The sequence below is a fragment of the Callorhinus ursinus genome, unplaced genomic scaffold (genome assembly GCF_003265705.2).
Source record: "Callorhinus ursinus isolate GAN/ISIS: 27379988/994484 unplaced genomic scaffold, GSC_fseal_2.0 scaffold6, whole genome shotgun sequence".
Classification (NCBI taxonomy): Eukaryota; Metazoa; Chordata; class Mammalia; order Carnivora; family Otariidae; genus Callorhinus; species Callorhinus ursinus.
In genome coordinates, this window is record NW_027397068.1 from 55542968 (window position 1) to 55553127 (window position 10160).

Consider the following 10160-nt stretch of genomic DNA (forward strand, 5'->3'; position numbering starts at 1 on the left):
TTTTGGAGGGGTGAGGGGAACAACCAAAAAGCAAGAACATATAAGAGCTATGGGGGGAGGGGAGAAGAAGTGGCTTACTGAATTATAATAGTAGGTGAAAGACCCCCATTAATAATTTGACAAATGCTGCTAATGGAATTGTTAAGACTACGATATGCATTTCAAGAGAAAGATATTCTAGACTGAGAGAACAGTAAGACCTTAAGGGGAAAGAGGTTGCTTCGCTCATTCAAGGACGTAAACTTTACAGTCATTTAGTCATTCAACAAACTTAAATATTTTGTTAGCACCTACCATGTGCTAGAAAGTGACCTTGCTTCTGATGATTCAAAAGTGAACAAAAACAGACAGGGAGAGAGGGGTCAAGTAGAGTAAATGGACCTTAATTACATTAATACATATAGAATTATAATTCTAACATGTGATGTGATGGGGGAGATTGGAGGAATGACAACTTCTAATAGGAGAATTTGAACTGTCCAAGCAAATTAGAATTGACTTTGTGGCAGAACTGATACTTGAAGAATAAGTAGGAGTTGCTTAGGTGTGGAGGGGAAAGGGTATTGACCGATAAGGAAGTATGATCAGATTTGAGTCATGAGGACTTTTTTTTTTCCCCAGAAAGTTGAAAATACCCTGTGGGAAGTTGCTCCCAGAACATTCTGGAGAACATCCCCCTTTTGTATCATTCTGCCATGACGGGAGGTGAGTTACCTTCCCCTGCCCCTCGTAAATCTGTCCTGGAATATTAAAATAGCACTGGGTCTCCTGTATTGATTGAGAGAGTTGTTTGAATAAGAGGCAGGGTAAAACACTGTCATCAAGGTGAAGAAGAAGTGTGTCAAGGAAGGTGTGTCCTGGAGGAGTTCTATGTCTTGAGCTGAGCTGGAAAGAAAGGTGGAGATTTGGTATCAGGGGAAAGGTGATTGCTTTACTCACTGTGGCAAGAGTCACAGACTTAGAGAAGCAAGACTAATCGTTTAACATAATCAGTACAAACCAAGCAATCTGTTAGTCCTCCTTTTAAAAAAATAATTGTGGTTATCTCTTTCTTTTTCTTGAATTTTAAATACTCAAGATCATCCTGCTCTCTGCATCTATTATTTATATCCACTCCCCAAATCACCTATATTGTTGCCCTTTTCCTATCTCTTACATCACATTTGGCCCTTCTCCCTTCCCAGAGATAAACCTTTCAATTATACCCTGGTTAGACTTCATTGTAATTAGAGTTAGTCCATTGCTCATCCACCATGTCACTTTTCACAGTTTTTATTTACCTGTGGTTAGCCATGCTCCGGAAGTAGATGATCCTCTTTCTGATATATCGTTAAGGTCGATAGAAGCCAAACGCTGTGTCACAATGCCGATGTCATTCACCACACTTCATCTCATCAGGTAGTAATTTTGTCATATCACATAAGTACATGAAGAAGAGTACAATAAGATACTTGGAGAAAAAGAGAGACCACATTCACATAACTTTTATTATGGCATATTGTTAGAATTGCTCTATTTTATTACCGGTTATCATTAATCTCTTAGTGTGCCTAATTTATAAAGTAAACGTTATCATAGGTATGCATGTATAGGAAAAAAACATAGTATATATAAGGTTCAGTATTATCTGCAATTTCAGGCATCCACTGGGGGGCTTGGAACGTTATCCCCATGGATAAGGGGGGGCTATGGTACTACCTTTTCAAACTCATTGGCCTCTTTTTGTTTGTTTGTTTGTTTTTCTTTTTGTTATCTACTCTTTAAAACAGCTCTTACTTAGGCTTCTTCCTGATTATTTTGGTATGGCTCCATGTCTGGTTCCTTTTAATTTCCAGTTCAATTAAAAATACTTTTAATATTATTTTTATAGGATCTCATCTTGCAAATTATCACAGCATTGTCCTTTCAACACAAAAGCTGATATTTGAAGAAGCAGGAAGCATATTTATTTTAACTAGTCATGTAGATAAAAAAAATGACAAATGAAAAACCAATAGATTAGTTTTCTTTCCTTTTATAGGTATTTTTTCAAGTAGAATAATAAATATATATATACACATATATATAGTAAATTTTCTGAAGGCAAAGGATTTGGCTCATTTAATGTCCATACTCAGCACCCAGGCCCAGTCTGGGCCCATAAAACATGTTTAATAAATGACTACATATCTAATAAATTGGGAGGGCAAATGAAGAAAGGTCTGCATTGCAGATCCCAGGAAAGGCTGGGATCTCATAAAGATATCATGATATTTTATGTGGGTTCTGTTCAGATTCTTTCTTGACAAAGTCCTTTTAAATCAGTGGTTCAAACTTGGGTGTGCCTCAGTATCACCCACAGAGCCTGATAAAGCATGGCCCTGCACCCAGAATTTCTGATTCAGTATGTCTGAGGTGGTTAATAGCTCACAAGTTCCCAGGTGATGTTGCCGTTCTGGGAACTTTGCTTTGAGAAGCAGTGTGTTAAATGTAGTATCACAAAAGGACAGGGAGCTAGTAAGAAGCACTGCAACTTTATTGATCCCTTGGTTAAGGGTGTATTTTCCTCTTTCAGTCTGGCTCTCCACTCTAGTCAGGCTGCATAATCTCCTCTTGATTTCATCTACTGAGCTCTATGTTCATCTCAATCATGGGTAGGATTAATGTTTTGAGGGGAGATTAGTATTTGATTTCTTTTCTTTTTTTTTGAAACAGAAAACACAAACATAGAAGATGACAATTTGCTCAGCTTTTGCTGATCCTACAGAGGTGAAATAATCGCTACTCCTGGGTCTTTCAGAGAAGTAAGAAAGAAGTTAGAATAACTTTACAGATGGAATGAACTAAAATAATCATGTGTATATAATTTTATGAGGTAGCACATCAAATCATGGAGGGCAGGATAGCTTATTTAATAAAGGTATTGAGAAAATTGTTTTATCTCATACATCAACAGAAATTCTAATATATTAACTAGATGTTTAAAAAGGTATAAAGACTTGAAGAAAGTAAAGGTTCACCTTAAAAATTCAAGTTTATTTTGATAATTTATTTGTCTATAGAGTAAGTAGTCTCAGATAGGAAAAGCTTTTCTAAACAGGAGCCCATGAAAGCAACCATGAAAGAAGATCGACAGGTTCGAGTAAATGAAAAATCAAACAAGCAAATACACAAAGAGGTACTCTGTCAAAAACCACAATAAACAAACATGCTAGTAGAAAGGAAAAGATTATTACAAACTTTCTAAAGTATATTTTAACTGTTTATTATTGCAGAGTCTTGGAGGTTTTACCTTTTGACAGATTTCAAATAAATTATTCTAGGGAAATATTTATGGCGGTACATAAATGGACGGTGAAAGGATACACAACACAGAGTGCTAATGCCGGCAAACCCCTTTGATAACAACAATAGAGTTCGTTACGTGAATGGGGAACAATGGTGGATGAAAATATCAGGGAGCATTTGAAGGGTGTTGCACATAAATACTGCCTGAAAAATATGGCACGATGTAGCATGTAATGGATAATGAAAAAAAACAGGGCACAAGATTACATGATTCTCTTTTGGTTTTTAAAATAATCTGTTTTCAGGATATAGATTGGAAAAAGAAGAATCAAAATTTTGGAAGTGTTTGTTTACTTCTGCACTGTAGGATTATATGCAATTTTCTCCTTTTGACTTACCTGTTTCCCCACTATTTTCCATCAAAGTTGTGTTATTTTTTAAATTAAACAATGTGATACAATTATATTCTCTTTTTTTTTTTCTCACAAATAGTTACATAAAAGCCCTGTTGACCCCATCCTCATACTCAGCTTTGAATTCTTGCATTATGTAGAGGGGAAAAGTTGAGAATTTATCTCTGGGTCCTTAGGAATTTTCTCCATGCAATTCAAAATGGATTTGGTTGGCTGGCCAATATAAACTCCACTCCATGGCCCTCTGTCCTCCCTGTCCTAGCTGCACTGTGAAGGCATAAAAATATGACTCTCCAACTTTACATGTTGGCCAAAAGAAAAGATTTCAGAGGAGAGACCTAAACTGTGCTGCTCTTGCATCTGTCTTGCTTAATAACCCTCCTTCCCTTAACTGAGAAAGAAAAAAAAAAAAAAAGAAAAGAAAAAGAAAAGTATTTTACTGGTTTGGAAAATATTTCTAGAGATCACTGTCTCCAACTGTGCTTGTTCTTGCTGTCTGTTCTGGTCCATTAGATAAACATGGTGTTCAACCGCCAGGCGGTTGTTGATATATTTGGCAACACTGATAATGTGATCTATGTTTAGGAGGAAGTGGATGCGTCATTCCGTGGGGGCATAGGTTTTCTGAAAGTAATTGTTCCTTTCTCAAGGAAAAGTTAGGTCATTGAACTTCAAGTTCTCACTATGAGCTTGAGTATTTTTATTTTGTCATCTGTACTTTTTTCTATTGCTGTTATTGGAATTTTAGATTAATCTTTGGGCTTCTTCTCAGAAGTAGCAAGTACTAATTGGCAAGAAATGCAAACCTGGTCACTTCTGACTTTTAGGATACAATTAGAGTAATAAGGAAAATGAAGGGTCTTGTTAATCTTAGCATATTTCTTAAATATCCATCAATCACAGCTTTTAGTGTTTTCATTTGTGATCTGCAAGTTTAAAAGCATACATAAAGAGCCTTAAATCTCAAAGTTCTGTCTCACATACATAGGTCATATATATATAGTCTGTATGTGTACATATGTATATATAATAAATATGTTATATATATATACATAGACATAGGCTCTATGTAGTCAGTGTGTGTGATGTATACAAACACACAGACTGTAAAGGCTATATGTATGTATGTATATAATATACACACGTACTATATGTAACATATATTCATACAGATATGTGTGCACAGACTATATAGAGAGAGACCATATGTACTTTATGTGCATGTATAAATGATGTATGCATATAATGAAATAGTTGGAAGAAAGGCAGATGGGGACAAGCCCACCCCCCATCCCCCCAGAGGAAACCACCCTTAAAAGGATTTAACACTACCCTGGAAGGAGCCCTCCACACTTTCCCTCATGATAGGTAGATGATAAAAACCTGATTGGGTGACAGGCGCATGGAGGGTTAATCAGATTAAAACAGCCCATAAAAACTACTACATCTAAACTCCAAATAGGCTACCGTCTCTGGTCCCCTCCCTCTTTGGGAGCTTTGTACTATCGCTCAATAAACTTTGCTTTGCTGCCCACCACTCTTCATCTGGTCTATCTCTTCACTCTTCAAAGAACCACAGGTACTAGAAATCTTGTAACACACATATATGTATATGAATATATACATATATATATACACATACATATATACATATATATGAATACCTATGAAGCATATATATATATATATATATATATATATAGTTTTTCTTTACATATAATTCCTGTAGAAGGGATTTGAACACATTTTATCAAATAAAAGTTTGGACATAAAAGGGCATGAAGTCTGGGACAATGGAATGCCTTGCCCCGTCCAGCTGAGTTCTAAACACCTTCAGTGATAGGATTTCTAAGATTTCTCCTGGGAGGGATTCCATTATCTAATAGTTTTCACTGGGAGGAAGTTTCCCAGATAGGCTTAATGTTCCTCTTCTCAACTGATTCCATAAAATCTCATCACGCCCCATCCCCCCACCTGAGCAATTCCTCGCCTCTTGGCATTTACTTTGTTGCAGCAATGGAAGGCAATAATCGGCTCTTCAGCTGTCATCAAGTCAGGATATTTTTAGCTCTTCTGATCTTCTTTTTTAAGTGGTATAGGTATGTGTACACACATATGCATATCACACGTACACAGTCACCACCGTGGCTTTATTTGGTGTTTATAGAACACTCCAAATCTTATCACTATTTCAGATGTGCTATTAACCTAATTTACATGAGAAGCCATTTTTGGCTGCCTTTCTTTGTGAATTCTTTATGTTCACACGTGGCCACTAACAATGTTCTAGCTTTCACTCGCATTTTATAAAAGTTGGTTATATGTGACAGGGCAGAGCCTAACAGTCCCTAGGCTCTGGTAAAGGTTGCTTATGGCTGTGGTTTGGGGTGGAGACAATGCAAAAAAGGTAGAATCTATAACAAATGCCTTCAACCCCATTCAGTTCCATTAGGAATGGGAATTTTTTTCACGGGGAAGATAGATATTTTTACCTACCTTTTAGAAAGCGACATTTTTTGAAATCAGTTAGGGTAGTTGGGACCTATGGTCTCTACTATCATGGCAGGAAGCTGTTATTATTTTTAAATTATTTACAAGTATTTCCCTACCTCATGCAGTTTTTATTTTTACAGTGTACAGTTCAGGGTTTTAAAGCTAGCTCATGGATGAGGAAAGAAAATGAAACTATGCTCATCTTTTGCCCTTCCTCTCTTTTTCTTCCTCTGGCCTCCATCTCCCTGCATCACCCCCTTTTCCCTCCTGCTCTCTGTTCTTGTCCCACTTTCCTTTGCTGCCTCAAACCCCAGGTCCTCCTTTTCCCTCTCCCTGGCCTTCCTCTTCTCCCTGTCGCTAGTTCTCTCTTGAGGAGATTTATTTTTGACCTTCAAGCACCCTGTTGCTGTCAGTCTTTGGGTTTCCCCCACCCTGGGGATTATTTCCTGGGCCCTGCCCGGGGGGAACTCAAAGACTGAAGGAAGGATCTTTCTTTCTTACCCTCAGATCCCGTCTGTATCATTGCGTGGTCTGAGTACTACATGATCTAGACTAAATGGAAAAAGATTTCCTAGAAGAAGTATTTTCTTAAGTATCAAAGATTAGCCTTGATATCTTCATTTATCTTGACATTTATTAATCTCAAATTCTACTCTCTGTGTATAAAAAAAAAATTGAAATTCAATGCAATGACCTTAGAGGTATCGTGGTTATGAAAAGCTTCTTTAAAATATATTCAATAACATCTCTCTAATTAGAAGTAATTTAAAATGTGTAGGTATCTTAAAAAGCATATTTATTTTGAGTGAGAACTGGTGTGTTCTGTTACTTTTAATCATGAAATAGTCAACCTTTGTCTAGCCATCCAAGGCTGCTCTAAGAACTGTGAATGTTGTACAACTTATTATGAGTTATGGCTTTCTGAAATTTGAAATTGAGACCACAAGCACAAATGACTATATATATTTTTTGTCCCATTTTTATTTGTTCATCCAGGTATTAGGAATCTATTTTATGTTGAGGGGAGGAGAGTTATTGTTAAAAAACTCCTTACGTATTTTCAACCAAGACTGCCTGGTAACTATTTTGGCCATTAGTAATTACCAAATCAGCTAGGAAAGTCATTTATTTCCATTTTGTTGATTCAGTGAATAATTGTCACATTTGCAATTTACATTGCAGGGTAGTATGGCAGGGTCTCTATTGCCAGACAGTGTCTGTGATTGTGTCTGCATCTGAACCTTGTCTCCTCCCCATCCTAGCTGGATGTTCTTGGGAAAGTCATTTAGCTTTTTTTGTTTCCTCTTCGTAAAAAGTGTAAGAGCATAGAACCAAATTAATAGATATGTTTCCATGATTAAATGAGGTAATCCGTGAAAGCACATTGAATGCTACCTGACACATAGTAAGTATTATGATGATAAAGATGGGAGTCCAGATACTGCCAATATCCCAAATAACTGTTTCACAGAAGAAAGGCTCTATACATGCCAAAGAGTAAGACTCACGGTTTAAAGTTTAAGGAATCTGTTTACAAGTAGGGAAAAGAAGAACAAAAACAAAACACAGTTCCTACAAAGCCCATTAAATTGCCATCTTATCTGTTCAAGTCCAGCCCCTTTAATCAGTTTCCAGGACACACACGTGTCAGCTGACATACCTGCGAGGTGACTCACCTTATTCCAATTAAACTAGATTGAGATTAAAAACAAACAAGCCAACAGCTGAAATGTGACATGTGGGTCAGACTCTTCTGAGTCCAGTGGGGTAGCTCAGCAGAGATCAGAATGCTCTTCAAAAACCAACAACCAATTGGCACATGTCTCTAGGCGTGCTTGGAGTCTACAGGGCCAAATGGTGGAGTATCCTGGCAGTGCCAAAAATTCTTCTTTGATGACACAGAAAAGAAAACTTCTTTCAAAGTAGTTATGCAACCCGAGAGAACACAATGCATCCACTGTGTGCATCCTGGGGCTGTCTATGAACACATTATTTCTATATTTTTCTCTGCTGTAAACTTCAACACTGAAGACCAACATTATTTCAAGTAAACACTCTTACTTTTTCTTTGTAAAAACATGCCACAGAGAGCACAAGGTATTATTTCTCTATTCATTTCTCTCGTTAAAGTAGACATTTCTATTTTAATGGTCAATTATATCATAATCTGAATTTGCCACAAGTCTTTTTTTAATATTTAAAAACTCTTTGCACTGTTTTATTTTTTAATACTTAAATATAAAAATCAAGGTTAGAAAATGTACAAAACAATAGTGCATCTTACGAATTCTCATTAGGGAAAGAGTTTTTATTCACTCCATACTGTTGGCATTTCTCAATTTCAGTAATCATTAATATTTTTAAAAGCTGCCAGCAGATGCTTACAACATTTCTTTTAGATACTATTACCATCAGAGACAGATTTCAATTACCTCTTTAACTCTTACTGTCATTTCTCTATTTTCAAAGTATTACTAATTCTTCCAAGTTCATTTGTATTCTGTAAGATTCTTCTTGTATCCAAGCAACTCTCTCTGTAAAGTGACTTTTTTGTGTGTGGATGACATATTCAGAACATAACCCTGCATGTAAATATATATATGTATGTATTTTTTTTTTAAATAATTTTCATGGAACTACTCAGAAAGAAACCTGAACTTTGGGAGTAAACAGCTATTCCTGAAAGTTCTCTTGTCTATGTCACCCTGGCTATTTAAACAATTTAGATGTCTCTCTTTTGAGGACATTTTTTAAAAAAATGTTGATTCTTCTCTGCTTTCAGAGGTGATTCAGGTCATCAAGATAATTCTAAAACAGAAAATATAAAAGAAGAAAATGAAAACCTCCCAAGATAACCATGGGATAACCAAGGCAATAAGGGGCCAATTCAATAAATACAAACGCGTAATACTTCAGAATTGGGCAGAGAGCCAAAGAACCAGTGAGGCAATCTGCAGATTCTGATGCAAAAGAAAAACTCCAATGACTCCTTATATTCATCTCGACTGAGAAAACCATTAGAGACTGTTTCACTTCCACTTTCCCTTATGAAGCATATCCTTGAGATTGACACATGCAGAATTTTTAAGAATATATTTATGTAAGGCATACAATTCTTCTATGAAAGCAAGTGCAACTAAGAGTTTAAAGACGTGTGCTCAGGGTGAAGAGGGGAAATGTGTGAGTAGAGACTTGCTGATGTATGACTGAGAAGTAATCCAGCAGAGTAATGATGAGTGCCTAGGCTGTAGCAGCAGGCAGCTCTGACACTTGGAGGTTGTGCCATTTGGGGTCAGGTCATCTTTCTCTGCTGCGGTCTCCTCATCATCAAAAAGGGGATATCAGTATTAATGTCACTCTCATAAAGTTGTTCTAGGATTACATAAATCCAGCTTCATAAAACATAAAGTGCGGGGTGCCTGGGTGATTCAGTTGGTTAAGTGTCTGCCTTCAGCTTGTGTCATGATCCCAGGGTCCTGCGATAGAGCCCTGCGTTGGGCTCCCTGCTTCTCCCTCTCCCTCTGCCCCTGCCCATGCTCATGCTCTCTCTCTCTCTCTCAAATAAATAAAATCTTTATATATATATATGTACATATATATATATGCAGAAAATAAAATATATATGTATATATAAAGTGCTCCAAACAGTGTCTGGTGTTTATGTTCTATGTAAGTTTTGTTTGTTTGTTTTTTTAAAAATAGACTAATTTTTAAAGCAGTGTTAGGTTTACAGGAAAATATCTGTACTTTCTCAGAGATTTCCTATATACCCCTTGCCCCACACATGCATGGCCTCCCCCACTATCTACATCATTCACCAAAGTGATGTATTTGTTACAACGGATGAACCTACACTGACATGTCATTATCACCCAAAGTCCATAGTTTACATTAGGGTTCACTGTTGGTGTTGCACATTCTGTGGGATTTGACATATGCATTAGCGCATATACTTTAAAAATAAAAAAAGTGGTTTGAGTGTTAGGA

General features: G+C 36.7%; 1 long non-coding RNA gene across 1 annotated transcript; it reads right to left on the minus strand.

The window, feature by feature from the left end:
• LOC141372919 (uncharacterized) lies at window positions 1-7964 on the minus strand. The gene is made up of 3 exons (XR_012378443.1): window positions 7850-7964; window positions 1281-1450; window positions 1-885 (listed from the first exon to the last, which is right to left on the minus strand). It is a non-coding gene; the product is annotated as an uncharacterized lncRNA (long non-coding RNA).
• Between the last annotated feature and the right edge of the window lie 2196 nt (window positions 7965-10160).